An 8,878-nucleotide genomic window follows, 5' to 3' on the forward strand; every position below is an offset into this window, starting at 1 on the left:
CACAGATTCATAAATCAAAATGTTCAGGGAATCAGGTGATTATTAATAATAATCATAATAACATCACAGGGAAATAAAACTATTGCATGGTTTTGCCTTAAATGTATAATATTCTACTTTATCCTTTATTTTGTAAAGAGCAATAAAACCAAATAAAAACATGAAACCATTAGTTATTTTCTTGTTTTTCATTTTCTAAACTTATTTTTCTTTAATTAGTTTGATTGTTGATTAATAATAATCACTCAATACTTCCTCAGGAAAATAAAACTACTGCATGGTTTGTATTTTAAATGTGTAACAAAGTTAATTTCATCCTGTATTTTCTAAACAATAAAACCAAATTAAAACATGAAGCCATTATATAAATTTTTTAAATGGATTTTTCTTTTATTTCTTTGATTGAAAAGTTATAATGATGAGTTCATAAGTTTTTTATATTAAGGCTGAGAAAAGGAAACATAAAATATAATAATAATATAAATAAAATATAATTATATTAAATCTAATAATAATTTTTTATGAATTTCTCTAAAGTCAAACGATGCAGTGAATCAAACTGTAACTTTAATATTAACAGAGAATATATTTTGTTTTCTCTTTTAAATCAACTTGTAAATAAAAACAGTAAAAACAAAAAACATTAAAATCTGATAAATTAATGTTTCAATAAATATGTAATAACAAAACTATTAAATAAACATGTGCTACCGGGTAAAAGATATTTAAGGAAAAGATGTAAAAACTGAATATGCAGCAAAGATCAAATAAACAGGAATCACAAAAAGGAATATTGTAATAAAAGACAGACTAACACAAATTAGAATTATAAATTTCCATCTGATGAAAATTAGCAATAAAGCTGAGCAGCAAATCCCTGAATATCTGTTAAATATATTAACAGTTCAAGAAAACTCACAGTAACACGGTGCAAAAGTGAATCCAGTGCAAATCACAATCCAGTGCAAATCCACATCTGGTGCTAAAATAAAGTGCAAAGTAAAGGGATTGAGGTGCAAAAGTGATAAAGGTGCAAAGTGAATCATGTTCTAATGTGAATCAGATGTCTTCACAGTGACTACAGTGGCAGAAATAAAGTTAAATAAATTTGGTAAACAACATTAATGATCCTGAGAATATAAAATATAAAATCAGTAGAAACAAAAAACATGTTTATAAATCAGAATATTGTAATTTGTAGAAATGTTTTGCTGTGAAGTTTCTTTCACTAAACCTGGATGTGAATGTTAAGATTAATTTTGAGCTTTTATTGATTTATTTTACTTTCTTTTTGTTTTTGACTTTAACATAGAAAAACCCAGATAGAAAGGCAACGTAGGGTTTGCTGCCTTGCCCAGAGGCACTCGGGCAAGGCGTGTTCAGGCAAACATTTTGATTGACTACAGCAGCAAGTGTCTCTTTGGCAGCATAGAGGATTTGTTTGGCCACAATCAACACTCAGAGAAGCCGCTCAGCGATGAAGAAGCCATCATTCCAGAAGCAACACAGAAAGTCAGATTACAGTTTTTAAATTCCTCAGATGGTGGCAGTAAAATATGGAGCTGGTCCGCATGCTGGAACATTTAGCATCTGGTCCCTGGGGGCTCGTCCGGGATACATCACCCACTGGGTGCCAGGACAGGACAGGCTGTCCTCCGGGACACCGTCGGTGGGGTTGAGCGGGAACAGGAAATATGTTGGTGGAAGCTCAGAGATGGCCTCCTGCTGGGTTTTCCTGCAGCAACAACTGAGGGGAAATTTAAAGAAAGTCAACGAGAGAAAAAACTTAACGTTGATTTGATCTGTTATTCTTACCAGAAAGGCTGACCGGGCTGTGGTCCTCTACTCTGTGTCCAAAACACATCAGAGTCATGATTATAATGTAAAACAAAACAACAATAATAAAAGTAATATTTTTGACTAACCTTTAAATACGTGCAGTACAGCAGAACCATCAGCCCAATAATTAAAAGAACAACAAACACCACAGCCAGGATGAGCAGGAGCATGAAGACATCTGGAGGAAACACAAAGTGAGACAAAGTGTCCCCTGTCTCCAGCTCCCATCAGGTCCTTATTCAGCACTTTGGACAGGCGCTGCTCTGCGCAGCCTCAGTAGCCTCCTCCAGTCAGGACGTCATTTGGGGAGAAATAATGAGAAACAGACGGTGATACTCACAGACTTCATCCATGGCGGCGGCGAGTGATTCCCCGGTTCCGTCGTGAAACATTTTGCTGGCTGAGTTGTTCTGCTCCACCCGAACCAGACATCACAGTAGACGCCCCTCTGCACGTTACGTCAGCGCGACCGCCATATTGTGAGAGGCAGTTTCTTCTAAATAACAAATACATTTATATTGACACTGATGGAAAAAAACAGACAAGTTTTTTTTTTTGCTTTATTGTGAAACAGAAGAGCTACTAAAGTCTCACAATGTGGGAACAGAAACAGCTGGACCTAAACCCGCCTCCATGAGGCTCCCACCGCTTTTTGAACGCGTTTCTATCATACTGCCACTCACAATATGGCGGCACCGCCGCTCCTGCTGCGCCAACTCATCCTGCGTCTGTATGTGTGAGTTCAGCTTCTTATGTACTGCAATAAAAACACCATAAATCATGAGGAAACAGCGCCATCTCCCGTGGACGTCATGTCATGTCGGATTCATTATTTCGGACTTTTCTGGCTGTATTTAATTCCACATATTAAAACAATGTCCTGTATTATCCAGATGTTTGGACTTTAATGATTATAAAAAGAAACCACCCACTTCCAAAGAAAACATCGTGTACTACAAAATAAAAGACCAAAAACCTTCTCTATTGTCCCATTTTAATGAATATTAGTGAACATTTCCATCTCTATTAGCTTGAAGTTAAAACATCATAAATATACAACTGAATGAGAAATGCATAAAACAGCCATCCATACATAATTAAATATTATCAATGACATTATTAGTTTTTCAAAGAGCAGAGAGCTGTTGGGTAGAAATAATTCATATTCATTTAACTGATCCTGCTGAGTCAGTAAAAAGCCACATAAACTCAGCAGCAGTTTGGTTTATTCTAATGTTTTTAAAATCCACAGACAATTTCTGGTTTGGCAACATTTGAGCAAATATTTCTATTCTCAGGAAACGCCAGCAAACAAAATGAGTAAAAATATATTTTGTAAAACTTCAAAAACTCATGAAGAACATTGAACATATTTCTGTTTGCATCTAGAAACAGATTAAAGCTGCACAAATGCTCATATACAAACGTTATCGTTAATATGGTGACATCACATCATGGTTTAACAACAGAAAGTTTGAGTTTCATGGTAACATTGAATTAGAGCAAAGAAAACCTTTAGGAAAGTTATAGAGCAGCTCTAAGTTCACTGTAGAAAAAATAAAATAAAATCACAGAGGAGTAAATTTCTGTGATCAAACTTCTGAGCAAAACTCAGAAGTTTTAAAACTAAATTCACATTTTTATTAGGAAAAAGAAATTAACAGTTGTTCATGACTAAAAGCAAAAATAAAAACTAAGATGTGCTTTGACTGCATGAAGTCAGACATTTTCAACAAAGGTGACCGAGATCCTCTGAGATTCAGGTGGAAAACTGTGAGATTTTCCAGAATATAACGGGAAGATTCAGGTTCTTTTCCTGCATCCGAACATTTCCAGGTCCAAACTCGATGAAGACACATCCTGGTTCTGATGGGAGTTGTTCCTGCCCACCATCGCCTCGTGCTTTCTCAGGTCTGAAACCAGCTGGTTGAGACACGACCAGCTCAAACGTCCTCCAATCTGATCAAACATTTTACCTCATTTATTTAATTTGAAGGTTTAGCATTTTGCTCAGATTGTAATGATACTGTTAGCGGGATGTTCTTGTCTCTTCTGAATAACTGGCAAACTTTGTGGATCTGACAGTAATTTAATCAAAAGCTTTAAGGAAAATCCTGGTACCTTTGAGTCAGGGAAACGTTTTCTCATCTGACTCATTTGGAGTTTCAGCTCTTTTGTTGGTGTTTTAACTGAAGCGGTTTAGTTCAGTTTAATGAAGCCGTTCTGCAGAGAAGCTTCTTCTTCTGTGGTGATGTCCGCCCTGCAGATGGAGACGCTTCGCTTTTAAACTGCTGTGTGAACCTTTCAGAGTAAAACAGGATGTTACAGATGTTAGACCAGCAGAAATCTCCTGATCCTGCTGATTTCATTTCTGTGATCAAATATTCTTTAAGGATTTAGAATTTTCCACAAATTTGCTGTAAGTTTCAGATTTTTGGTGAAACTGTGACTAGAACAGAGCAGAAGGTTGAACTCTGACCTCACGTCGTCTGCTGGCATTTTGCAGCGTCTCCAACTCAATCTGGTGGTTCTGGATCAGACACATGTCAGAACATGAAGCAGCGACTCCAACCACCAGCTGAAATGTGAATGTTTCTCACCTTTTTATAGACCATCAGGGAGGCTATGAGCAGCACAGCTAACAGGATGATTGTCAGCAGACAGGAGACGATTACTGCGACCCCGCTGTGACCTCCTGATAAACAAACAGTCAAAACAAACTGGCAGCATCTTTAAAACACAGAGAGGAGAGAAAACACCTGCAGTACCTCCAACTCCTCTGGGAAAACCGGGATTAGGAGGATATTCTTGGGAATATTTAAGCATTCTTGAGGTCAGACACTGATGTTGGACAAGAAGGCCAAGCGAGGCCAGCGGTCAGATCAGGAAACTTCTGCCTCTCCAAATAAACTGATTCATGGAAACATTCACTCAGCAGGTGAGAATCTATTCTGATTTGTTGCTTAAATCTGATTTTTTTTCTCCATGATTGTTGAAGCTACTAATTAAATCAGCAACAGATTACGACCCAAAGCGATCCACAGAAGAACGCTGACGCCACAGAGCAGCTCTCTGTTCATGTAAGGAGACGTTTATGGATCGTTTTTTAAGTTTATTCGTCAACAGATCAAAAAGACAAGAAGGAAGCTGATCAGAGGAAGGTTATCTGCCTTCAGCTGCAGCTCCTGTAGAAAAGTCTGACTGGATGTGGAGTCAGAAAGAAGAGAGGTGGTGACGCCTTCACTGACCCAGACTGCTTCAGAATTTCATCATTATAATTTTCAGATGTTGTTTACATCCTGATTTATGACCCGTGTCTCACATCACTGATGTAAAAAGTCTGACAAAATGTGATATGATGGTTCAGACTGCAGATGGTTTGAAACGATCAGATTCAGCTCCGCATGTGGAAGCGGTGAAAAGGTTGGATTTGCATCACTTCCTCCATGAACGTAGCCTAAATCTGGAGCAGGAAGGAGCCGTCTCCATGGCGCCGCAGCTCGGTTCAGTGAATTTATCCACAATATGGAACAACTCCTACAGAACAGCGCCACAGCAAGATCTTCTCTCCACCAAACTTTCCACTTTGACACCCATCCAACCCAGACTGCTCTGTCAAATCACCAGACACAGAGGCATGATTCATCCTTCCAGAGAACTTTCCTCCACCACAGTAGAGCCCACAGGTAGCTGTTTGCACCAGCAGAAACCTTTTTACTCACCTTCACCTGTTCAGGTAAATCTGCCTGAGACACAAAGCGTCTGACCTGTTTTAGACATCAGAGTGTCAAAGACTGCAGGCACAACCATCCAGACAACAAATGAGATAAAAATGATAGAAAATGTTAAACTGTTTTCTTTCTTTTAAAACTCAGTGGGCTTTTCTCATGGTGACAATTCAATATTTGCTTTTGTTTTTTTTTGTTTTTCTGCAGTTCCACGTTAAAGTTTGCTGCAGCTCTGCTTTCCTGAATGGACCGTCTTCATCTCCACTGCAGCAAACAGGCAGATCTTTGTTTTATAGATTACAGTCACTAAAAGGTTGCATTGTGCCCTTGTTTATTTTTAATAGTGTAATTCTGTAAAGACTAAATATGTCTGGTGGTCCAGCTCTGATTTACATAACTTGCTAAATTTCAGGTTTGACTATTGCAATACTTTCCTATAACAAAATAGACGTGCAGAAAGAAATTACTAATAAAATATCTTACATAGGTATAGTTATATGCTCTATATAGAGATTATCCTTAGCTTTTATTGTATGTCTCACAATTGTGTAATTTATCATTGTTTATTAAACTCTGAAAGCTGAGAGGCTGTTAATATTCTGTCCTAGAATGAGGTTAGATGGGCCTTTTTTTTTTAGGACTTGCCCCTTTAGTGGCCTCTGCACGGCCCTGGTTAGTCGATTATTTTAATCTCCTGAAATCAGTCCTGTGATTGGTTCCTGTGAACAGTTTCTTCTTTTCTGGTTCAGTTCTTGCATCTGTTTCTGTAGAAAGAGAAACAGGAACCAGCTCCGTTTTGTTGCTCATAAAATCAGGAATTTTGAAATCCAGAAACCTCAACGGTTTGGAACGTTTTTTATTTTGCTTTAGATGCTGCAACATGTTTCTAGTTTTACTGGAAAAAAAGCTCTGAAAACATGAAAAACCTGCAGGAACCGGTGAAAATCTTCTCCTGTTTCAGGAAATGGACATCCAGATCCGTAAGGAGGTGGAGGAGGCGGCTCAGTTCGCGACCTCTGACCCCGAGCCGCCGCTGGAGGAGCTCTGCAACCATATTTTCTCCAACGACCCGCCGCTGGAGGTCCGCGGGACGAACCCCTGGTCCAAACTGAAATCCATCAGCTGAAACTTCCTGACTGTGAATCAAACCTGCCAGGATTTATTTACCTGAAACTGTTTTTATTAGGAATATAAATGATTTAATGAGCTGAGAGTCGGACCAGGCTGCCAGCGGCGCAGAAACACAAACATTAGCTTCTCATCTGGACCYGCCKTCCTGCAAACAGAYGCACAACYAGAAGGTTTCATTTCTGACCCGAATCCAACATCCTGCTGGAGTTTTTAAAAAGTTATGAAACTGGAAGGAATTTTAGGAGCAATGCTGGAAAATCTGCAGCGTCATTCTTGAGTCACGAGGTCTAGTCAAAGTAAGCAGAATCAGTGAAAGGAGCTGAACACTACAAAAACAGAACAGTAACTTATTTCTAGTTTTCTGTAAAAATGGGTCAAATTTTCAATTTTCTGACGGCGAATCAGAAAAATCGTACAACAAAAAGGAAATTTCTAGAAAAAACTCAGAAATTCTGTGATTAATCTCTGAAATATTAAATTTTTCAAACTCATATTAGTTTCAGAATTGAGTTTTTTTTCATCTCTTGACAATTCATGAGATTAATCTCAATTTCTGAACCTAATCTGAGATTTTGAGGTTTTTCCCTGAAATTGACTCTTTTTCTATTTCCGGTGTTTCCTGATGGCTGGTCCTGTTTCCTCTGTAATGAGGTGAAAATCTGAATATTTCTGTTATTTTAAGACGTTTCCTCTCTTCATTTTGCTGTTGGATATAAAATCTGACTCTGTGTTTCTGTATGTTTAAAGCTTTACATTCTCTCTATGCATTGTTTATAAAAACGTTAAAACTCAGTTTTTATGGACGAACTGTAAGAATTTATAGTTTGAATTATCTGAGGTTCTTCATAAATTTATTTATTTTCCTGAACTTGTACAGAAGGTTTTATTATTTATGATATTTTGAGAAGTGTAAATGAGCCACAGAGTTATTATTAAATAAATTATGATGAAAGTGTTTTTGTTTCAGAGTTTGATGTTTTTTGTGTAGATTTTGTTTCACTAAAGTCGGATTCTGAAATCCAGGATCAGAGATGAAGCCGGTTTGACAAAACTCCATGTTTTCATCCAGGATCCATCAGCTTCACAAAGACCAAACCAGATTCAGGAGGAGATTTTATGTTTATACAGGTTTAAATAATTCAGGCGCATCAACAGATTTCAGATCAATGAGATCGATCACAGATTCATCGATGCTACAGTAGATAAACTGCGTTCACCAAACCAACATGTTGATGGAGGATTATGAGGAATTTAATTTTTATCATAGTCAATAAAAAAACTGCTACAATAGCAAATGATAGCGGCTCATTTAAATGTGTAATTAGCCCAAAACATACATTCCTAAACCATTAATAAAAAAAAAAAAAAAATCATTATTGTCCTTTGCTCAAATAAACTTTAAACTTATTAACAGTGGAAGTTAATATAACGAGTGAATCTGGCACCAGATTAATTCATGTTACTCTTTTCTGATCCACAACTTATTTATACAGAACAAACATGAACAACAGATTATATATAAGAACATTTGCAGTTTCTGGGAAGTATGGGGTTAAAATGTTGACAACAATGTGAAAATAATTATATTAATAACTTAGAAGATTCTGAATTAGTTTCACATACAGTTAACTTCCCGTTTGAGTTGTGATGCTTTTGTTTTGAAGAGACAATTTATAGTTTAACTGTCAGTGCAAAAGCAGCTTAACGACAATCAAAAATAAAAAAGATAAATTATAACGGAGCTTATAAGATTGTAGCCACCTGGATGAAGACAAAAGGTTTATTAATAATGTAAATAAGTATTTGTTTTAAATATTGTGCTTTAATTCTGCATTATTTTAATTATATAACAAAACTAAAGTTAATTTCCATTGTACATATTATTTTAAGTTACATTAAATTCATCAGTAAAGTATGTTATAACTAATTTGGCTGGACTTGATTACAAAACCTGAGTTTCTTTATGACCCATTTCTCTAATCCCCTAAAAACTGAAACGGTCTATTAAAGGCCTTTATGTCAAACTTAGAACAGAGAAACCCAACAGAACAGGAAGATATTTACACTGATTCTTTAAAATTGATCATGTTATATTCTAACATCACGATGTTACAAAAATATTAATGGAGCCGAGTTACAATTTCATCTTCATCCATCCAAAGAGAAAAACAACATCAGAT

This window comes from Poecilia reticulata, linkage group LG20, assembly GCF_000633615.1.
Source record: "Poecilia reticulata strain Guanapo linkage group LG20, Guppy_female_1.0+MT, whole genome shotgun sequence".
Lineage (NCBI taxonomy): Eukaryota > Metazoa > Chordata > Actinopteri > Cyprinodontiformes > Poeciliidae > Poecilia > Poecilia reticulata.